Source organism: Myodes glareolus, unplaced genomic scaffold (genome assembly GCF_982192425.1).
Source record: "Myodes glareolus unplaced genomic scaffold, mMyoGla1.1 HAP1_SCAFFOLD_156, whole genome shotgun sequence".
Taxonomy (NCBI): Eukaryota; Metazoa; Chordata; class Mammalia; order Rodentia; family Cricetidae; genus Myodes; species Myodes glareolus.
The window spans coordinates 52,125-76,887 of NW_028263306.1; the positions used below are offsets into that span (position 1 = coordinate 52,125).

At 40.2% G+C, this 24,763-nt stretch overlaps 1 pseudogene; it reads left to right on the forward strand.

The window, feature by feature from the left end:
• Window positions 1-23,239: 23,239 nt before the first annotated feature.
• On the forward strand, window positions 23,240-24,537 carry LOC148117049 (poly(rC)-binding protein 2 pseudogene; annotated as a pseudogene).
• The last annotated feature ends 226 nt before the right edge of the window (window positions 24,538-24,763 follow it).

Here is a 24,763-nt window from a genome sequence, read left to right on the forward strand (position 1 = left end):
CAGGCATGAGATTTTTCAAAACCATCTTACACTGTCCTGGCAAGATTTGACAGTTCTGCTTATCCATTTCCGGATACTGTGTATTTTGTCAGTAGTTGAGGTATGGTCAGTTCCTTGCCCAGAGGCCGGTTTTGTCAAGAAGACAAGCTCCAAGTGGAGTCTCTTTGGTGCTCAATAATCTCTTGGGAATAGGTCGGTGTTGCCAGGAGTGATTGTGTCTCACTAACACAGAACTCTAAGATTAAATGAAATGTCATTTTCTACAGCTCTTCGAAGGGTTTGAAGACTATCATATATATATATATATATATATATATATATATATATATATATATATATATGATCTCTATGTATCTAAAGAACCCGATTAGTCTAACTATAAATATGACATAGATGACTATTGATCTACAATTCTTAATACCTATCTAAGAGAATAAACAACTGTGCAATGAATGAGGACAATGACCTCCAAATGAAAGCAATGGATATCAATACATAAAAAATATATAAGTATCTTGATCAGAGGTAGAAATGTACACTGCAATATGGTATACATATATCAATACAATATGTATATCAATACATAAAAATATTTTAACCAGAGGTAGAAGCATGCATGCATACACTATTCAATATAATTTAACTTGTATCCATATAAAAAACCTATGCCAATGTAATTATCTATAAACAATAACTCAAAAATGCCATTATTATCTATCCAATTTTCCCTTTTTTTTTCAAAAAGATACCTGAGCTTATAAAATTCCTCTCCCAATCCTCAACCATATACTAATTATAATCAACCCCTAAATATTGTCCCTAAACCCGAGGACAAACTTGGCTGGGAGAGGAGACATCATCTTCTAGAATTATTTCTAGCTGTCATGGGGCCAACGTTCTTTCTGGAAGATCCTGTGAAAGTAAAATGATAGTTAAATTTCAAGAACAATGTCTTTTAAAATTTCAAGCAGTCTCTGTTTTTGTGGAGGTCTAGCCAAAATGTTGTATAAGATGTTGTACAAGATGTGCACCATTTCAGCTAACCAAGTTGGAATCATTTGTGCAGCTGATACCTGAATCAGGACTTGTAGTAGTGCTATCAGTATCATGACGTCATATCAACTGAGTGGAATTGTTGTTATGGGGGCCCCATCTTCTTCCTGGGAACTTCAAACGTCAGTGCAGGAAAAACTCATTGTTCATGTGGAAAACTTAAACATTAATTATATAGACATATACAGACATACATATATTCAATGAAAGGTATGAAAGAAATATTCAATGAAATGTATGATAGATATGAAGAAAAGTAAAGATGTTTTCTAAACTCATATTTCTTTCTATCTCATATCATGGCTCTTGACATAAGACAGAAACTCTGAGTTTTTCTCGTAACAATAGCCTTGGAATTAGAGGGGATCTGAGCCAAGAGTCCAACTCCAAAACCAGCTCTATAAATTTGGAAATATGATTTAGTATATTCAAACATCCAGGGTCCCTTGAATTTTTCAAAGATGAGCACATAGTTTATATACATACATACACACACATATATATGCATATGTATGTATGCATATATATACTTTTGTATTGTTTTCTTACTACAGGTTACCTTCTGAGCAACCCTACTACCACAATATCTGCTCCCAACCCAGCTGGTGTGTTTCATTTCCTATTGGTTCAGAAGTGTGTGGTAATGATAATGCTGGTCATGGAAGGTGAGGTCCTGTCTTATGTACAGGGGAGGCATAGTGAAATGTTTATGAGTAAAATCACCTACTGTCCTGGACTCACACTACTGTGACAGTGATGACAAACGGGGAATGTGAGTAGTTGAAACAAACTTGGAAAAAATGACTGCTGGAGCTGAGTAATTGGACAGGGAATTTCTTGTGCTCTCCAGCTTTGTAAATGTTTGAAAATTTCATGATAAAGACACCTATTTATATAACAACCAAAACTTCTTATTCCAGTCCTGGCCTTGCCTCCTGGGGAGGAGGAGATACAGTAGATACTATGGGTGCTAACTGTGGGGTTCCCTTTTAGAAAGATAACTGGAGAAAACCACACTTTACCAGGCAGAGTTCACTCACCAATAGACGTCCCTGTCTTTGTCAAGCACTTCAATAGGCACAGGCCCTATAGGGCCCCAGAAATCATCTTCAGTACCCAGTGCTTTCAAATGTCTCTTGGAAAGTCAGGAGCAGATGGATGGAAGGTCTCTAGTGGCATACATACCCCAGAACTGGGATCATCCCAACACCTCTGTTGCTCTAGTCTGAAAGCATACTCCAAGGAACCAATGAACATACATTAGAAAGTTAATCCCCTGATAACATACATATATGACCCCCAAAACTCTACCAGACAACTCCTACAGTTGATAAAGACCTTCAGTCAAGTGACAGGATACAAGATCAACTCAAAAAATCAGTTGTCTTCCTATACACAAAGGATAAAGAATCTGAGAGGGAAATCAGAGAAACATCAACTTTTCACAATAGCCACAATAGCATAAAGTTTCTTGGGGTAACACTAACCAAGAAAGTGAAAAACCTATTTGACAAAACTTTAAGTCTTGGAAGAAAGAAATCGAATAAGGTACCAGAAAATGAAAAGATCTCTCATGCTCTTGGATAGGAAGGTTCAACATAGTAAAAGCAGCAATCTTACCAAAAACAATCTATACATTCAATGCAATCCCCATCAAAATCCCAATGCAACTCTACACAGACCTTGATAAAACAATAATCAACTTCATAAGCACAAACAAAAAACTCAGGATAGCCAAAACAATCCTATACAGTAAAGGAACTTCCAGAGACTTTACTATCCCTGACATCAAGATATCATTGCCATCTGTAATGACATCATCATTACAGAGCTACAGTAATGGAAATAGCTTGGCATTGTCATAAAAATAGAGATGTTGACCAATGGAATTGAATTGAAGACACAGATATTAACCTACAAACACCTCATTTTTGACAAAGAAGCTAAAATTATATGATGGAAAAAATAAAGCATCTTCAACAAATGGTGCTGGCATAACTGGATGTCAACATGTAGAAGAATGAAAATAGACCCATATCTATCACTGTGCACAAAACTCAAGTACAAATGGATTAAAGACCTCAACATAAATCTGATAGAGGAAAAAATGGGAAGTAGCCTTCAATGCATGGGCACAGGAGACCACTTCCTAAGTATAACTCCAGTCACACAGACAATAAGAGCAAAAATGAATAAATGGGACCTCCTGAAACTGAGAATCTTCTGTAATGCAAAGGACACAGTCAATATGACAAAATGGAAACCTACTGAATGAGAGAAGATCTTCACCAACCACATATCAGACAAAGGACTGATCTCCAAAATATACAAAGAATTCAAGAAATTAGACATTAAAAATCTAAATAACCCAATTAAAATGGTGTACTGAAGTAAACAGAGATTTCTCAACAGAAAAATTTCAAATGGCCAAGAGATACTCAAAGATGTATTCAACTTTCTTGGTTGTCAGGGAAATGCAAATCAAAACAACTTTGAGATACCATCTTACACCTGTCAGAATGACTAACATTAAAAAAAAATCTTCAACTTATGCTGAAGAGGATGTGGAGTAAGGGGAACACTCATTCATTGCTGGTGGGAATGTAAACTTGTGCAACCACTTTGGAAATCAGTGTGGTAGTTTCTCAGAAAATTGAGAATCAACCTATCTCAGGATTCATCAATACCATTCTTGGGAATATACCCAAAAGATGCTCAATCATACAACAAAAGCATTTGTTCAACTATGTTGATAGCAGCATTATTTGTAATAGCCAGAAACTGGAGACAACCTAGATGCCCTTCAATGGAAAAATGGATAAAGAAAGAGTGGCACATCTACACATTAAAGGATTACTCAGTGATAAAAGACAATGACATCCTGAATTTTGCATGCAAATGAATGGAAGTAGAAAACACTATCCTGAGTGAGGTAACCCAGACCCAAAACAATGAATATGATATATACTCACTCATAAGTGGACTCTAGTCATAAACAAAGGGCATCGAGCCTATAGTTCATGATCCTAGAGAAACTAAGTAATAAGGTGAACCAAAAGAGAAACGTATATAGACCCACCTGAAAATTGGAAACAGACAAGATTGTCTGACAAAATTTGGAGTATGGGGACGGGGGTAGAAGGAAGGAGAAAAGAGAAGAGAAGAGAGAAGGAGAGAGTTGATGGAGTTGATGAGAACTTGAGGGAATGGGATAGTTGAGATGGAGGAAGGACAGGTATGAGAGAAAGGAAAGAGATATTTTGATTGAGGGAGTCATTATGGGGCTACCAAGAAACCTGGCTCTAGAAAAATTCCCAGGAATTCATAAGGATGACCCCAGTTAAGACCCTAATCAATAGAGGAGAGGGTGCCTGAACTGGCCTTGTCCTGTAGTCAGACTGATGATTATCTTAAATATCACCATAGAACCTTCATCCAACAACAGATGGAAACAGAGGCAGAGACCCACATTGGAATACTGGACTGAGCCACCAAGGTCTAGTTGAAGAGCAAAAGGAGGGAGAGTATGAACAAGGAAGTCAAAACCATGAGAGGCTCACCCACTGAGACAATGTTCCTGAGCTAATGGGAGCTCACCAACTCCAACTGAACTGGGAATGAATGATCATGGGATCAAACTAGTCCCTCTGAATGTGGTTGACAGTTGTATGCCTGGGCCAGACTGTGGGCCAATGACAATGACACTGGTATTTTTCTCTACTGCATGTACTAGTTTTTTTGGGATCCTGTTTTCTTTGGATGTATACCTTGCTCAACCTAGATGTAATGGGGAGGGCCTTGGACTTTCCACAGGGCAGGGTGCTTTGCCCTCTCTTAACATTGGAGAAGGTGGAGGAAGGATGTGTGGAGGGAGTGGGAAGTGAATGGGAAGAGGGGAGGAAGTGGGAATTTGGATTGGTCTTCTCTAAAGTAATAAAAAAGGAAAAAAAAAGTTAATTCCTAGTATCAGAGTGTGACAGGATGAAGGATAAGACACAATGAAGTATATCTTAAAATAATATTCCTCAATAGTCCACCAATGATGCAGTGCTTATGAACACTACTTTTTTTTGTTTTGATGTTTTGCTATGGTATTGGAAAATGTCATGTTTGTCTTTCCTTCCTCCCTTTTCTTTCTCTTTCTTTTTCTCTTTCTTTCTTTGGTTTCTTTCTTTCCTTCTTTATTTTGGTTAGCATATAGAGATGGGCTTCATGACATTTTCATATATAGAGAGAGATTTAGTTTTACTTAATTATGATAGAAATTAAATTAGGTATAAAATTTTGGAGTAACTAAAATGGGATGGATGGTGGAGTGTTTTCTCAGGACTTGCTAATTAATTATTGTAATTGTAATTCTTACTTGGTAACTGTTTTGTCATGTACAGTTTTACTACATTAAAGTTTAAACATTTTATTTTTTATTTACACAAAAGAATGAAATGATGTAGAATATTATTTTAAGATGTGTTACATTTGTTTATTCTATGGAATATGTGTTTTAATGATACCGATGTGTTGCATTCTTTAATGTTGCATTTGTTAAGCTCTGTGAATGTGTGTTACTTTGTCTTTCTAAAACACCTGATAGGTCAAATAACAGGCTGAATGACCAATAGCAAGACAGGAGAAAGAACAGGTGGGGTTGACAGGCAGTAATTTAATAGTATGAGAATCTGGAGAAAAAAGGACCAAGAAGTCAGAAAAGAAAATGTCAGTCACCAGCCACACAGTCAGACTTGAACTAAGAAGTAAAAACAAAAAATTTATACAGAAATAGAGAAAGGCAAAAGCCCGGAGGCAAAAGATAATTTAAGTTAAGAAAATCTGGCAAGAAACAAGACAATTTAAGGCTAGAATTCATCAGAAAGAATAGAACTCTGTGTGGTTTGTTTGGAAATTGGGTAGTAGACTCCCAAAAATAAAGAACAAAGAGTAAAGAGTAAAAACAATCAACTAGAGAACATCAAGGTTATTTGTGGTTCTGCCATCTGTTCATCTTTGAGACTATGTCAGTGAAGCTGTACAGGTGTGACAGTCCCACAAAACCTACAATATCAGCCATCATGTCCTTTATTCAGAGTATCCTGCCTTTTACTCTTGATGTATCACAAAGCATGACACATGAATTGAGCATTTGTTATGAAGCTGTTGTTGGATAACACATTGTTCAAGTTCTCAGATGAGACATCACTGTCAGAACATAGAATCAATGAAAAGTGCCTTTCTTTTTCATTGGTCTTTCTCCTCTGTTGATAATATCTAATACAGAAACCACTTCCTCATCACACTGACTGCCAGGATCCTCTAATACAGTGAACTGTTCAGGTTCAGTTACTTTTTAGTCCTTGAAGATTTTATACTTGCTATTTTAATTTTTGAGATTACTGCATTGCACAGATGTTATTGCATTTGTATGTTTCTATAAGATGTCTGGAATTCTTCCTATTTTTCTTCTTCCCTTTCTATTTTGAATAGGATGTGGCAGGACTAATTAAGTCAGTTGATGCTCTTTAAGCCTGGATCATATTTTAAGGTCCTGGATTCTAGAAAGTAACTATAAGCTGACAGTAGAAGGAATGATTTTTTTTAGTGTTGCTCAGATTTCAAAGGTGGCATCTCCTAGCACTGAGAGAAAGTATTGCTCAAGGTCAGACTCTTGGCACTCAGACCCTGTACTTCCCTGTCTTTTGTGTGACTGTCTTCATTGCCATGATATCAGAGAGAGGGAGACAGAGGTGTTAAGTGTGTGAATTGTGACAGTGAAAGCTCTTCAACTGTGAGCATTCACATCTCTAAGCCTTGCTCTTCTTGTCCCTAAGGTAGGACAACAGCAGTTTATCTCTCAACAGTGTTTACGATGTTTAAGTACAAGTGAGATATAGATGAAGTCCTGGAAATAGGACCTGACATGAGGTGGGTGCTCACCAAACACCTGATGACTCCTTGGCCACTTGGGAAGGTGAGTGATGACAGATCCTGTAGTAAGAGATTTCTCCTGTCTGTCAGTTCCCTGTCCAGAATGCCAACTGTGTTCTTGTGTTAGAGAAGACACTGCCCTTAATTCCAAGTGTCTCCTGGGAGCAGTGCCTTTCCCAACATTTGGACTCCAGGGTCAGGATTTCTAAGCTACTCTCTTGGGCTCTGCAAGTCTCAGGTACTGTTCTGGCACTTGTCTCCAGGAAACTGAGACTTTGCTCATGTCTTTGTGTCACCTTTCAGACCTTTTTACATCTGAACAGTGAACTTAGACTTTCAGATGGAGGCCACATCATACCAGAAGCTTCCTGATTGCTGTACTAGAAGTTGGAAGAAGGTCCTCAGTCCTCAGACACCCCCTTTGATATTAGAAGATTGGGTGACTTTTGACCTGGAAACTCATGGTTGGGGGTGTGACTCTAAAGGCTTGGTGAAGATGTGAGTAGGGCTTTCCCAGTGAGAAAAGACAAGGAAGAAACAGTTAGCTCTCTAACACCCACTGAGCTTCAGACACTACTTTGAACTACCACAGTGTTCTGTGAGATGGTGTGATAACTACTACTGTCAAGGTCACAGAGACAAAAGTCCTAGCAGACATGTCCCTGAGAAGATTTGTGAGGTATAGGTTAGGTTAACTGAGATATGTCCACCTTAATAGAAGGTACCACCATTTGAAGATTGGAGTCCTGAACTGAATGAAAAGAAAAAGTGAGCTGAGAAATAACATTCGTCTATTTCTGTTTTCCAACTAAACACAGCATGACCTGCTGTTTCAATGGCTGTAGTTATGTAGTTTCAGCCATGAAAGATAACATTCTTACTCTGTGAACAGAATAAACCCTTTCTGCTTTAGATTGCTTTTTGTACAATTATATGTCAAGTAATTAATACCCATGGGCTAATAAATTTTAATAGGATATGTCTATGTAGTTAAGGTTGTTCTTAATCTCAGGCTTCTACAACCTAATGTGGGTGAGAAGAATGGATTTTTAAGTGAAAGACAAGGTTTCGGTGTGGGAAGGAATTTTACAGAGCAGCAAAGGGATGAAGGATGGGGAAATGATTTCTCTGACTCCCATTGCTCTAGATTCCAGCACTTTGTCTGTCTCTATGTGCTGTAAGCTTGGACAAGTTAACCTCTCTCTCTAGACTTTGTGCACTGGAGAGAAGTAGCTACTTTGATGCTTGAGAAGAGAAAAAGGCAAGGGTGTGGCCTGGGTAAGTTGAAATAAAGGAAGTCAGGCTGAAGTTGAGGCAGAAGACTTCCCTCTTCCTTCTCAAAAGACAAGAAACTTCTTGGAGCTTCAGAACCTGTTTGGCCCTAGCATCCTAAGTTTCCACTCACATTTTGTACTGAGCTCTGGGTGTCAGTTGGGCTTGGCTCCCCGCTGACCCCATGGTTTCCAGGTTCCCCTGTATTGAAATGCAACATTAGCATTGCAGAGTCCAGAATGATCATTTCAAGCCTGTGACCCTTAGCACCCCACCATGGCTCCTCTGATCTTCTATTTAATTTGTTGGTCCCAGGGTACCACAGAGCTGGAAGCTTACCTGTGAAAAACTATCATCTATGTACACTTGAGGTCTTATCCAAAGCTGCCAGCTAAGCTTATTCTGCTTATAAATCCAGACTCCTTAGATTCCCATTTAACAAGTCCCTTACCTGGCATTTTAATTGGTCTCTAAGTTCTATGACCTGAGCTTAATGAGGAGCCTTGGGAGACATAGGGATCCATGTGGGGTCTCATTATGTATCCTAGAAATGATGAAGAACAAGCTATAGGAAGAGATAGTGGTTGTATGCTTGTCAGAGAGACAGCAGTAGGAGTCAGTGAAGTAAGCCTGGAGTCCTTTCTTCTTACCCTAATACCCCCTCCACTGTCTCATGGGGAGAATGATGCTATTACATGTGCTTCGGGAAATGGTTCTGCTCTGGGAACATGAAGTTCACACACCTATGCTGGTCTACTCCAGTACTTGTGTGAGATTCCATTCCTTTCTGAGTTTAAGCTCCCCATGTGGATCTCTGAATTTCTATCCCACAGGGATAGGTAACATCTTACTGTGTAGTTCAGGCTGGACCTCAAGCTCAGACTCCCCCTGCATTAATTTTACAGGTTCTGGGAGTATAGGAATATGTCCACGACTAGTTAATAACCTCATTTTTGAAGTCTTATGATTTTTCTTAGTGTTTGATCTGAAACTTCTTGGTGAATATATGGCCATTAGAAATAGAGATTCTGACAAATGTCTTAGGGACTTAAATACGTATTTCAAATAATAACTGACAGTATCTAAGTGGCATCATTGGGAGAAGGGTGAGCATTTTCAAAACACAGTTTTGATCCACAATGGAACTTGAGCATGGAAGTTCAGGATGGAGTGGAAGTAATTTAAAGGAAAAACAGGAGAGTTGTGTGAGACCAGCAGTCTAATCTCTGCTACAATGTCCTCAGGTGGTGGAATGGCTTTTCTTGCCACACAGGAAATAAAATCAGTGTGACCAGAGAAGGCAATGACATTTGATTCTTTAGTCAACATTTCAAAGCTTAATGTGGAGTAGGAATAATGGAATTTGAAGGGAAAGACATTAGAAAGGATGTTCACATTGTAGTTGCTGGGTGAAAGAGGAGTCATCAATTTCCCAGGCATTGAGCATTCTAGATTCCAGCCCTGTGTCTATCTCTATGTGCTATGATCTTGGACAAGTTAATCTCACTCCCTTGACCTCAGGCATTGGAGAGAGGTAGCTACTTTGATACCTGGGAAGAGGAAGAAACAAGGATGTGGCCTGGGAAAGCTGAAATAAGGGAGTCAGTAGAAGAAACTTACTGAAGCTGAGGCAGGGGTCTACTATCTTCTTGGGGTCCATCTCAACAGAAGAGACCTTCTTGGAGTTTCAGGACCTCCATGATCCCTGGGATCTTCAGGGATCACTCATATTTTGAACTGGGCTCTGTGTATTACTTGGTCTAGGTTCACTGCTGACCCCCATTGGTTCCAGACTCCTCTTGTGTCAAATGAAACTTCAACATTGAAGAGCTCAGAGGGATCATTTCTAAACTGTGACTCTTAGTCACCATGGCTGCTCTGCACTTCCATTTAAGTCTCTTATTTAAATATTCATACAAGTAAAGGCTCACTTATGAAGAACTGCCATCTATCCAGACTTTAAGTCCTATTCACAGCTCCCAATCTATCCTTTCTTTATTTCTGTATCCAGGCTGGTGAGGTTCCCATTTAACAAGTTCCTTTATTCTCATCTGTGAGTTCCAGCTCTCTCATTTGGGGCTCTGAGCTATTGTCCCAAAGGGTTACAAACTATAATAATAACAGTAGCAGTAATTGCATGGCCTTGTACTTATAATACCTAAATACTATACTGCTTAACATTATACTGTTTAATATTTAATGTGGATTGTCACTTTACTCCCACAGTCCAAGGAAATAGGTTTGTAATTTACTCCTGATTCCCAAACGGAGACATGGAGCCTTAGGGCTGTAAAGTGATTTGTCCAGGGTCTTATAGCCATAACTGGAGTCTGCCTCTGCCAAGTTTAAAGTCTGGAATTGTAACTTAAGTGTCACCAAGCACTCCTTTTCTGAACTGGCTTGAACCCCATGCTCATGCCACTCAGAGCCATTCTGAATGCCAGCCTCTCCCCACTACTGCAGCTTCCGAGTGCTCCTTACAAGGGGCTGTGAGGATCACTGGGGAACTAAGAATGCACTACTGTGGAGGAGGGTGTGGAGCTCTAATGTTCACACAGAGGTTTTAGCATGGTTTCTGGTTCCAGGCTCTCCTTGGCCTGGGACTCTTTTGACAGGAAGTTAACCTGCCCATGGAAACCCTAGCAGGAGGAATCAGTGATGATGAAGGAGTCACAGTAATGGTGAGTAGGGGTCCTTTGTGTACTTACTTAGCATCAAGTCTTACTCTGTCTGGGCTTTGGTCAAGTGCAGCTCCAGGTTCATCTGCTTCCTCTTGTCTTTGGTGGGGTATAAGACTTCTTGACCCTTATGCCGAGCCCCCTTTGTGCCACTTGCCTTCTTGGACTGAGTTTCTTTCCTAGTGATAGAGTCCTTGGATGGTTCTTGGCTATATAGCTCACTGTGTTCTTGCTTCTCCATTCTGTTGTTTCTCTAAGTATGACACTAGTGGATTCTTGTTTCTGTCAGTCATTTCTGATCTGGAAATGGGTATTTGATTGAAACTGATGTAGGAGAGCTGAACATAAAAGAAAGAGCAGAGCACCCTCTACAGGGAGATTGTCCTCTGATTAGAAAACTGATGGGCTCCAGTCTTTTTGGGAGGTGGAGACTCTAGGTCCATGTGCAAGGGCTTGGGCCTTACAGGTTAAAAGAGGGAACTCTAGAGAATAAGGTTTAAGCATGGATGTGTTCTTTATAATTTCAAGGCAGAATGATATCAATGAATGTTCTGATAACTGTGTTGGCTTTCCTGTCAGGCAGATGTGTTTATCATTATCATGAGTTGGGATGTTCTCAGCGTGTCTAAGCTTTCTTAATTTAAATCATTAAGGTCATATCTGATCTTGAGGACAGATGAAAAGAATAGGTGTATTCTTATTGTTGATTGTTTCCTGTTGGAGCAGATGATGGAGGTGGGGCTAGGCTCTTTCTCTAAAGTTTAAGGGTGTGTAGTTTGTGGTTTGACTCTATGTAACAGGAAAAGAGTTTTAACTTTATCTGCTGTGGTGAGTCATCTGATTGCTACCATTCACCCATAAAGAAACTTTTAAACACAGTTAATAGACAAGGGCTATAGTAAGTAAGATGAGACTGAAGACAGGGGATCTGATAAGCTCCCAGCCAGGGTACCCATTGTCCTAATGTGGACCTAGTGACGGCAGTGATTTGATCCAGGAGGAGCTTGTGTGAAACTTTTAAAGGGCAGGGAAAATGGATGGGCGAGGATGAGGAGGAATGGAGAGATCAAGGGGAAGAGCCGGAGTGGGAGGGAACTAAAGCCCATCCTATAAAGAGCTATATATAGTGAGATCTAATATGTGATATGTACCAGCACTCAGTTCTCTGATATTTTATTTGAATCTAGAAGGCGAGGGTCATGTGAGGGATGGGAGTGGAGGAAGGGACTGAATGAGGTTGTATCTTTATTGGAAGTGTAGGGAGCCCTGCTAATATCTTGTTAATGGCAAGTGATTGTCAGTTAGTTTGATATTATATCCAAAATGATAGTATCAAATAAACCATTTAGTTCAAGGATATCCAGGAAATTTTTCAGTCCTGTCCAGTTAATCTCTAAAAGTAATTTCTGAAGGAAGAAGATGGACAATTCTCCAAATAAAGGCAAGCCACCAATCAAGAGCTCCAGGATCACTACATTGTCCCATCAATCTGAATACTTTTCACACTGGTTCTACAAAAATATCATTTGATCTCCAAATCAATCTCAAAATTTCCTGCAAAACTAATCTGAAGGCCCAGAATAATTTGTCTTTTGTTTACATTTTTAGTATAAACCTTAACACCATTGATTCTAAGGGGCTGCTGACCCACATTTACATTTATGAAGCTGAAGGTACTGAGGTGGGCATTTGTTCCCAAACAGCTGGTTCTATGATTTCTCAAAAGAGCTTCTCTAGAATGTGACAAATAAAGGATCACATGTCCTTTACCATCTTATTTAGTCATTCTACTCTTTTGGTGTCTGAAAAATGATCCCAGTTTGTCAGATTGAAGGCATGCACTGCACCCTCAGGTGTACAGCTTGCTCCTTGTCTTTTAACAGTGCCAGCACACAGCACAGGCAGCTGGCCTTGAGGCAGTGGTTCCAATAGCACCAGATGAGAAGCTCAAGCACCAGCAACACCCAACTGAAAATCAGCCCCCGGTAGTCAAGGGAGTACAGAGACAGCAGTAGCATGAAGCTGTGGTCACTGCTGCATCCAAGAGTCAAAGGGCATTCTGATCCATTGACTGTTGACATCTCATGCTCATCTCTCATTGCCTAGGCACGACCGGAACCTCTGACAGTGCCTGTTGCTAGGCACTCAGAAAACACCACATTCGGTTGCTCCTTATTGGCTAGGAACAGACAGGACCTTGGACAGCTCCAGACAGCCTCCAGGTTGGCTCCTTTTGGCCTACTAAGCCTTAAAGTCCTACATAGCTGCTGTGTCCAGACCAAGCATGGTTGCCACACCTGGAAAGAAGCACTGCACACTTGTTAAAGTAAAATATACTTTCTGCATAGCCATTGCTTAAATTGAAACCATGAACCTGTAGCAGTTCCTGCCACTAGAGCTTTTGGACAAGTGTATAGAATCAAGAATTGACACTGATGAAGAGTGATAAAGAAATTGTTAATATACTTCTAGGATTTGGTGACTTTGTCAATATGGTATTAGAAGTTGTCACAGTTTAAAATTACATCAGAATGAAGTGACATACAAAATTAGACCAGATATTACTAAATGAAAACAATGTAGCAATGATGGTTCACAGAGAAGAGCTTGAAGTAACAACTGATTTTCTTGAGTTATGTTAGATTATGGCTTCTTTTAAACTGTTATTATTTAGATTTTGTACAGAGAAGTTTACTTTCAAGGGAAAAATTTGAAGATATGTTTCAGGTTTAAAGGAAATCCAGTCCCCCAATTTCTAATGCCCATTTTTCTCTCATAGGTCCATTCCTCATTATTACCATAAGATACAAAAGACTGTGTGTGGTGCCTACTGGTATATGTAGGCACAGGTTGACTTCCAGGCTCACCTGGTACCTGTGGTTTCTCTTAGGTATTCTCACCCTACCCCCTAGCCTAAATGTCTGCTCATGGACTTCCCTTCTCCAGCTCCTCCTTTCTGTACAGGTCTTTCCTTTTGCCATGTACTTTCATTTTGCTCTCTCTTTTGTCTTTCTCTTTTGGTTTTATTCTCATGTTCTTCTTGAGCCCTCTCATGACCAAGTTCAGGCTGCTTGCCATGTTTAGTCTAAAGAATTCTCTCCCTATTCTGGACTCTTCCAGTTGCCTCTGGTTGTACTCTCTCTCATACCTTCAATAGAATCTTTCCCTCAACCATACCTTGGAGTGGCCCTGTACACACTTTATACAATATGAGCTCATTTTCCCTGACTAACCATGATTATTTTTAGGGAAAATAAACGAGTGTTCAGTTTTGACTAAAAAAAAAAGATATTTGCTGTAAAGATAGATAGATAGATAGATAGATAGATAGACAGACAGACAGACAGACAGATAAAAACGAGTGCTGTAGTTAGGCAGGCCTTTCAGGCAGCAGCTGAGGCTGGACAATTCAGCTACTATCTAGGCCTAGATTCATAACTTTGAAAGAGTCCACCCCAATATCTACACCATCTACTAGATGCTGGAACATGTTAAAGAGCTTGTCCTGTACCACCAGAGCTGCAGGAACACCAAGACTCTGGGCAACAGCAAGATATCCAAGATAAGTCTCAGTGATGGTCCAGTATCCATTGTATGTCAGAAACCTTGAACCAGACCAAGGACTTGTTGCAGTGAATATTTGTATATAATGCTGCTTGGGCAAAAAATAGTATGTTTTGTGACACACCGCAGTTTGAATGCCACTCTGATGAATGGATATGTGAACATGTGATGAAGAGGTGGGAAAGATGTTAGGACAAACATAAAGGGGTGGAAAATACCCCCAGGAATAGGTTACATAATGCTTTATTAACCTTGAATTTTCTCAACACTAATGAGAAGGGGACAATGGCTGCAGAAAGACATTGGATAATGAAAAAGTCTGCTGAATTAAATCAATCAATTTGTTTCAAGGATTTGCTGACCTCACATTGGAAGCCAGGAGATGTGCTGCATTGGGGAAGGGGTTTTGCTCTAGTTTCCACAGGAAAGGAAAAATTGTGGATACCATCAAAATTAATAAAGGCTCGGTTTGAAGAGGAGAAGCCTCTTGGAAGAGATAAATAACTCATTCTCAAGGATAATAATCACACCAAAGGTAAAAAAATATATATAGGTTGGGGGCAGGGTTCTCTTCTTATCTCCACAGAAAAACACTCATATTCAAGGGACCCTGGATATTTGAATACTGATGGATAGAAACCATCTACGACCCAAAGAGGATCAACAATAAAACCAAATAGTTTAGGTAAATATTGCTATTTTTTAATATGTACTAATATGCATTTATTTATAAATATGTAGAACTGGTTTTGGAGTTGGACTATGGCTCAGTCCCTCTTCATTTCCAAATCCGTTGATTAGAGATATCCCAGAGTTTCTGTCTCATGTCAAGAGCCAAGATATGGGACAGAATAATTATAATTGATAAATTTTCTTAGCCTTTCCCCATATCTGTTTCTGTCTTTATTAATATATATGTCTGTATATGTCTTCATAGATAATCTTTAACTTTTCCATAACAATAAATTTTTCTGCAGTAATCTTTAAAGTTTCTAGGATGAAGATGGGGCCCCACAACATCAACTGCACCTGGTTACAATGACATCATAATGTTGATAGCGCTACTTTAGACCTGTTTTTTTTTGTACCATCTACACAAGACAGTTCCAAATGGTACACAAATTTTGACAATACTCTGGCCAGACTTCCTCAAACTAATCAGAGACTATTTACAACTTTCTCACACCAAATGTTAATATTAGAATTTTACCATCAATTATTTTCACAGAACCCCCTAAGAAAAACGTCACCCCCATGAGAGCTGGAAGCAGTTTTAGAGGATGACATCCCCTCTTCCAGTAGAATTTGCCCTCAGGTTTAGGGACATCATTTAGGGGTTGGTTATAATCAATATAGGGATGAGGGGATGGGGGAGGTATTTTATAAGCTCAGGGATGTTTATCATTATTAAAAAAGGGATTGATTGGTAATGGGATAATAATATATTGGTATTTGTGAGTTATTATTTTTAGAAAATTGTATTGGCATTTGCTACATCTACGACTGTCTTGCCAGTGTAACAGAAATGCTGACTGGATGGGCAGGTGTTGCCGGAGGATTGGGATCTGTGCTTCTCGGAGCTGTGTTCCAGGCTGTCCCTTGGCAATCAGTTGTGGTGTAATGCCACCTGAGTCGCCATTTGTACTGACTCGACCTGGCTGTCCTTGGAAGCCATATGTGTGTCCTTTTCTTTGTTTTTGTGTTCTTTGTGATCCTTGCATATTGCTAACAGATCAGATTATTCCAGGCAGTTGCGGATACAAACAAGACTGCTGAGGACATTTTTGAGCTCTGCCTCACTATTCATTAAAGCCTTTAAGGAAATAGCCAGTTCTGGAAATAGGGAAGTCATCGTTAAAATAATTCCTTAATCATGTGGAGCAAAAGGAGTTGCTCTTATCAGGAGAAACCTTAGAAGCCTTCTGTAGGAAAACAGCTGCAGCAACACTAGATGTTTGCCTGAGAATTACGTGCAGGAGGCCTATTTAGCCTTCATTATGGCCAGAATAAACCTAGGCTAGTTACAACATCTGACCCTGAGAGTCGGGGAGGGAAGAAAGTTGAGATTTATGGTATGAGACCAGTTTCAGACAAGTTTGAGATCATGTCTTTAAAATTTCCTAGCAGAAAGTTTTCCCAGGAAGATAGTGGCCTTCTCCTCTCACACCCCAAGATATTCTGAGCACAAGGTCACTTAGCCCAGCCAGCCGCCTGGTACAGACTGGACGAAAGTCCTTGTGTCCAAGTCAAAGCATTTTCAAAGATTCTTTTTGTAAACTGTTTTATGCTTTTTTTAATGATCTGATGATGTATGCCTTTGCCAAGTTCTTTGTTTGTAAAAATATAAAAGCCTCGCACTAAAAAAGTAAAATCGCAGCAGCATTTTCAAAATACATTGAGGGTGTCTGCCTGTCATTCATGACCATATCCTGATTACTCCTGAGCCTTCATCCTGTTCCCCCACGGTCTGAGTGGCTCCCCTGAGTTGGTCCGTGGCAGAAATTGATTCTTGTACATTGATATATTGAATATTGTATGTGAGTATGCTTCTACCTCTATTTATTGTGTGTGAGTATGCTTCTACCTCTATTTGTATTGATATATATATACATATATTTACATTTCTACCTCTGATTAAGATATTGTATACATTGTTTATATTTGGAGGACATTGTCCTCATTCATTGCACAGTTGTTCATTCTCTTAGTCTTCAAGTTAGATAGAGATAAATCAATAGTCATATATGTTTGTCATACTTATATTTAGGCTAATCAGGTCATTTAGGTGCATAGAGATCATATTTAGTATAGATAGTATAATCTTCAACCTCTTTGAAGAGCTGTAGAAAATAGCCTTTAATCTAACTCAGAGTTCTATAGTAGTGAGACACAATCTCTCCTGGCATCACCGCTCTACTCTTGAGAGAACGTTGAGCACCAAAGACACTCCACTTGGAGCTTGTCTTCTTCCTGGCAGAACTGGCCTTTGGATAAAGAAAAAGCCCATACCTTGACCACTGACAAAATTACAGAATATCTGTAAATGGATAAAAACAGGATTGTCTTATCTTGCCAAGACAGGGTAAGAGAGGCCTAAAAGGTTTCTTGCCTTTGAAAAATCGCATGTCAGTTACATCATGCCTTAGTCAAAGTTGGTTGACTCAACATTGCAAACGAGACTTTGGGTGATTGCCCAGGTAATCTGTTGTCTCTTCCATTTGTTGCACATTTCGGAAGTTTCTAGCTTGTACTTCCAGACTGCTTGAGTAAAATTATTTTCCTTCTCAGATCTTTGATGGAGTTGAAGATTAGATAGTTGTAGTTACCATCTACATTATTTAGACTCCTTGAAATAGAATGTTTAGTAAAACTTTTGTTATTTATTTCTATTGTATATAGTTGCATTTGGTTTTGTTCTGTCTTATTTTAGAAAAAAGAAGGAGATGATAGGGGAGTTCAGTCAATCACATTCTGTCCGTGGGGCATGTTGCCCTAAGACAAAAATTTACCAATAAACCTGATGGGTGCACTTCCACTCACTCTCTCGCTTGGCTCCTACGTTCCGGACAGACCGTTGGGATTCTGGTGTACGTTTTCCTTCTGTTTATTAATGCTGTATCTTTTGTATTAAGCTAGTCTGGAGGATCATTAATTACTGATCAACCTTGCCCCTTCAGTATATGTGGGGTGGAGAAAGGCTGAACTAGAGATGCTACAGCTATGACCGGTATGAGAGAATACTGCAGTCAATGGAGGAACATGTTATCATCCAGTAGGATTGACAGGGTGGTATACAGCAGCCTGGAGGTTGTGCAGACTCATCCCCTGAACGAGCTGTCCAGTATGATTGTTGTCGCTCTCAGCAAGGACAGGATGTCTGAGATGAAGAATGGTTAATTTTCTGTATTGATCTTCTTTGCAAAACCTCCATGGTTGACACTTTCACTGGAGTCCATGTTAATATCAGTGGTCTGTGCTGATTCCCCAGTTTGTGATGAAGCCTGAGGTTCCTGTGAATGTGCACGGTCTATGTTACTACCTGAATCCATGCTGATGTCTGTGATCTGGGCTACTGCCTGAATCTATGTTGTTGTCTGTCATCTGGGCTACTGCAGAAGGCCATGTTTGTGTTCCTAGATGTACTACAGTCAGGGGCTCTGTTGATATCTGAGACCCCTATATCCATGGAAGACTGTCTATAGCCTATGCTGCTTCTTGGAACCATATTGATATTTGTGGGCCATGCTGCTACCAAGGGCCATGTTGATGTGGGTGACCTGTGCCTGCACTGGGGCCATATTAATATCCATTGCAGAGCTATGGCTAGGGTCTGTGCTGCTGCCTAGGGCCATGTTGATGTCCATTGACTGAACTACCACTCAGATCCATATTTGTGTTCATGATCACAAGAGGACATTGTGATATCTTTGACGTGTGCTGCTGCTGAAAGCTATGATGGTGTCTGTGCCCTGTGCTTTGGCAAAGGGCCATATTGATGTCCTTGGTCTGCACTGCCACCAGAGACCAAGTAGAGGTTCTTAATATGTGCTGGTGTTGCAGACTATGACCTGTGCTCTCAGTAGAAACCATGTGAAAGCCCATGATCAATGCTCCCCCTGACTTTAAAGGGTAAGGAAGCTACTTTTGTAGTGGTATCAATGGCTGCCAAGAAACAGTTGAAAATGAGGAACATAGAAGTTTTCTATGCCAACCACTATACCCCAACCTCCCTAAAAACAGTAGCAACCTTAAAAGAAAGCTATCAAAGATAACTCTTAAAATTGTGATAAGGATGCTGAAGTGTAGCTCTCTACAACTGATGGCTTCTGGTGGGGATACAGATGGAGAAAGTCTGTTTTCCGTAAGGGGATGGCCACTGCAAGTTTGACTGTGCCCCATTGTGGATATGAACAACAGAAATTTGAGTTGTAGTTTTTCTTTACTTCCTTCCTTGTTGTAAAAACTCCTTCAGCCAGTAGCCTTTAAGATACAAGTCCATTTGGGCATGGCCTCTTATACTATAAATGCTGATGTAAAGTGCATGTTTGCTCTTTCTTCTGGTTTCTGTTCCCCATTTGTGCAGAGGATTGTGATCTGTGAGTCTACCCATAAATAAATAGCCCTTTATTATACTCACTTCTGAACTGTGTGGGATTATTTTGTAATTTCCATCCTCATCTGGCATCCAACATGAATCCCAACTCTATGAGTAACCAGATGGATCAGCCTAAAAGATCCAAAAGGTCTGTGACTCAGAAAGTCTCCCAGTCCTGTCTGACTTGATTTCACCTACTAAGTGTTTTTGTTTTTGTTGTTGTTTTTTCAAAACCCCACCACAGCAGAGTTAATCGTGGTGACTTGAAATTTTCCCAGGATCATGCATGCTTCCCCCTACTGTTTTCCCTGCTGCTTGGTGACTGGTGCAGTGTTTGATCAGCTTCTGGCTTGTGTTCCCTGATCATGAGTTCTAGGCTCTTTGATCCAAAAAAAACTCCATGTACAGAATTGATTTAATTGCTCTTAAGCAAAGAGTAAAGCATATTTGTCAGTATTTAACCAGGTACAACGTGTGGAACCAAAACAGTGTGGAACTGTTCATGCTGCCACTGATTGTATCTCACTACCATGTGGCTACAACCATGACACCTGCTGGCCAATACAGATTATTACACTTACAACAATTTACTGAAATCTCAAAACAAAGTTGTTATTTGATTAATATAAATCAATAAGTTTGAAAGTTATAAAATGGAAGACAATATTAATATCCAGAAATTTAATAACCTTTTTGCTTACACTATAGATGGCATTCTGCAAGGCTTATATGGTTTTTCTTGTACATCTATTTATTGGATATTAAGACTTGGCTTTCTTTTTTGTATTATGTCCTTAAAAGAATGGTTTGATAGCAGAGTCAAGAATTGGAAACTTGTAGAAATGATGCAGTCTTTACATACTAATAATGAACAGTTCACTGACAGGATTAATACCACCAAAAATCAAAAGTTAGCTGAAAAAATACCATTGAAAGGGATAACATTAATTTGACAGACAAAATTCAATCCATGTAAAAGGATACCTAAAATTATCTAAAAGAATTCTTACTGTTGAATTTGACAATTAAATCTTTTACAAAGTTATGATAGGTCAGCAGATAGAGTATCTCTTCAAGAAGGCAATCTGCACACTATCCAGATAATGCCCAAGGATGAGATGGTATCTTTAAGGAAAAACTTCAGACCTTGGAATCACATGGGCAGAATGAGGACTAGAGGCTAGGTGCCTCAATGACATCACTAGAAATGTATACTTGACAAGAGATTCAGGCTTTATAAAAAGACAGCATTAAAATATTTGAAAAGATTGAGGAAATTATTGAAAAGATTGAGGAGTTGATGGGCAAGGAGGAAAAGTAAAAGGATAAGGTTTAACATGGCCACTACGTGTCAGAGTCAGAGATGGCTTACCCAGGGTTTTAGCTTCTTATCATGTAGTCCTCTCTGAAAAAGTATCACGTTCTAAATGCCAAAAAGATCCAAAGAATATATATGAGTACCTAAAGGTATGAATGATCTGAAAGAAATTAAGCAAGAAGTAGTATCTTATGGTTTGCATTCACCATTTGTTAGGAATATGGTAAAGATATGAGATTCCAGCAATAAGGCTACCCACACAATTGGCTTCAATTAGTTTCAGCGGTCCTGGAAGATGGGCCACAGCTATTGTAAAAATAATATTAACAAGAACAGGCAAAAAAAAATTAGAACAACAGGGAAAAGCAAAGGGACCTGAGGCTTCCCAAGATCAAATTTTTGGAAAGAGCACTTAAGCTGACAAACAGGAACAAGCTCTTTACAATGAACAAATCTTGTCCCTATGCCACACAGCAGCCTTAGATGCTTGAGACAGGATTCAAGAACTAGAAAAATGAATTGAATCATATATTAGGTTTAAACAGGGCCAAAGATAACCTTTAGTGACTTTTTACAAAGATTAACTAAGGCTGTACAAATAGGAATAACAGACCCAGAAGCTATAGTGCCGCGCCAGCACAGCAACTGTCGTTCTTCTGAGCAAGGGACATCGGGATTAACACACAACACAACGTCAGGTTCTGCAGACAAGCCTCTATTCCACTTTCTCACACAGTATATATAGCCCTCAGCAGGGGAGGCTAAGACAGCAAACACAGGAAGTTCATCACCATAACTCAATGGCTTAGGGGTAAACATCCTTAGAAACATTGCTGAAAACAACAGATTGTTCCTGTTTTTGTTCCTGTTTTCAATCAAGTACAAGAGTGCAAAACAGAGCAAGTGGGGGTGCGAAAGCCTGTACTCTAGGGACCCAACAGTTCCCCCCTTTTTATTTTAAAAGCATGAGAGCTCCTGTCTTAGGACTCCCCCAGATAGAGACAGTTTGTTGATTTAAATTTAAAAGTCCAAGTCCAATATGAGAGTCCAGAGCACTCTGTGTCTGCAGGGACTTGCTAACCCTTCCAGACAGCTGATTCACAGTCTCTGTAGTCACAGTTGTCTGCAAAATGGCAACTCCAGCAACCGTAGCCACAGTGGCAGTGACAGCAGTAGCAGCAACAATTGCAGCTGTTCGCCCACTGTCGATAAAGGATCTCCTGATGTTTGTGAGACACCAGCACTGGCAGAGGAATCACAGCAGGCACTCGAACAATCAAAGCTCCATCAGAACTGTCCCATCAATTACTCAGTTTGCAGATGCTGGAAGAACAATTAAGAATATTGCCCCCCCCCCCCAAAGTGCCATTCCACAATACAAAGAAAAATGGGGAAGGAACACAAGCAGAGGATCAAATAGTCATATTGCGTCCAGCAGTATAACAGATCAGACTCTTGAGTGATACATTATCCCCACATAACTGCCGGGTGGAGATTTAAGTCTCTATCAGCATTCCAACACCTAGGAGCAGGTTTGGGACCATATGTATTATGCAATACTAACTGGCATTAAAAGTGGGGGGTTTCTCAGCAGACTCCCCATCACTCATAATTCTGTTGTTGTTACCAGAGTCATCACCTGAAGCAGAAGGAGCATTGTGGTCTTCATCCTGGGTCACTGGCCTTATTCACCGCTCTGGCACCCAAATTGGTTTATCAACTCCTGGAGGAAAAACACATACAGCCCCCCTTTAAGATACAGCCTCTTATATTATAAATGCCAACAAAAATCGCATGTTCCCTCTCTCTTCCAGCTGCTAGATTCAGTTTTTATTCCCTGTTCTTGCAGAGGACTGTGATCTGTGAGTCTACCCATAAATAAATAACCCGATATTATACTCGATTCTGAGCTAGTATGGGATTATTTTGTAACTTTCATCATTATTCCCTTTTTTTCTTCTATTTTATAGGGGAGATCACAAGGCTGGGGAGTAGACATCGACTGATTGAGGAGTGCGTGTGGTTGGGGTACATGTTGTCAAATTCCCTAATAATCAATGAAAATATTATGTTGGAAAAACAAAAGAAACATATTTGAAATGTCAAGAGCCAAAAATTGTGGTTTTTAATTTTGTAATATTTCCTCCAGAAGACACAAAATGTTCAATCAAGCATTCTACAACTTAAGAAAGGATCAGGCCCCGCCCGCCCGCCCTCTGCCGCCCTCCACCAGCCCCGGGGTCTCTTTCCCCTTCCTCCTCCTCCACCCCCCTCCTCCGCCCGCCAGCGGGGTCCCCCCTCGCCTTCCCGCCCACCCCTATTGTTCCGCCCCCGGCCTCCCGCCCTTCCCCTTCCCCCCCGCTCCCCTTTTCCCCTCAGTCGACTCGCGCCTCCAGTTTTGGCATTCACTCCCACCCGTGACCAAAGACTTGACCACTCAAAAGTCCAACTCCCTGTAACTACTAGACATGGACACCGGTGTGATTGAAGGTGGATTAAATGTCACTCTTACTATCAGGCTACTTATGCATGGAAAGGAAGTTGACAGTATCATCGGAAAGAAAGGAGAATCTGTTAAGAAGATGCGCGAGGAGAGTGGTGCACGTATCAACATCTCAGAAGGGAATTGTCCTGAGAGAATTATCACTTTGGCTGGACCGACTAATGCCATCTTCAAAGCCTTTGCTATGATCATTGATAAACTGGAAGAGGACATAAGCAGCCCTATGACCAATAGCACAGCTGCCAGCAGACCCCCAGTTACCTTATGGCTCGTGGTCCCTGATAGTCAGTGTGGCTCTCTCATTGGAAAAGGTGGTTGCAAGATCAAGGAAATAAGAGAGAGTACAGGGGCTCAGGTCCAGGTGGCAGGGGATATGCTCCCCAACTCAACTGAGCGGGCAATCACTATTGCTGGCATTCCACAATCCATCATTGAGTGTGTCAAAGAGATCCGCGTGGTCATGTTGGAGTCCCCCCCGAAGGGCGTGACCATCCCGTACCAGCCCAAGCCCTCGAGTTCTCCAGTCATCTTTGCAGGTGGTCAGGCCTATACCATTCAAGGACAGTATGCCATTCCACAGCCAGATTTGACCAAGCTGCACCAGTTGGCAATGCAACAGTCTCATTTTCCCATGACCCATGGCAACACCAGATTCAGTGGCATTGAATCCAGCTCTCCAGAGGTGAAAGGCTATTGGGCAGGTTTGGATGCATCTGCTCAAACTACTTCTCATGAACTCACCATTCCAAATGATTTGATTGACTGCATAATTGGGCGTCAGGGTGCCAAAATCAATGAGATCCGTCAGATGTCTGGGGCGCAGATCAAAATTGCAAACCCAGTGGAAGGATCTACTGATAGGCAGGTCACCATCACTGGGTCTGCTGCCAGCATCAGCCTGGCTCAGTATCTAATCAATGTCAGGCTTTCCTCGGAGACAGGTGGCATGGGGAGCAGCTAGAACAGTGCAGATTCACCCATAATCCCTTTCTGCTGTTCACCACCACCCATGATCCATCTGTATAGTTTCTGAACAGTCAGCAATTCCAGGTTTTAAATAGTTTGTAAATTTTCAGTTTCTACACACTTTATCATCCACTCATGATTTTTTAATTAAAAGCGTTTTAACTCTTTCTCTGTTCAGCAGTTACGATGAGATATCCATATTTAGTTTTATAAGCTTCTCCCCCCTTTTCCTTTTTTTGGGGTTTTTTTGGCTCATGAATTTTTGTTTGTCATGGAAATGTAAGAGTGGAATATTAATACATTTCAGTTTAGTTCTGTAATGTCAAGAATTTTTCAAAAAAAATTAAAAGATGGACTAGAAAAAAAAGGATCAGGTAGGAAAATATAGCTATCCA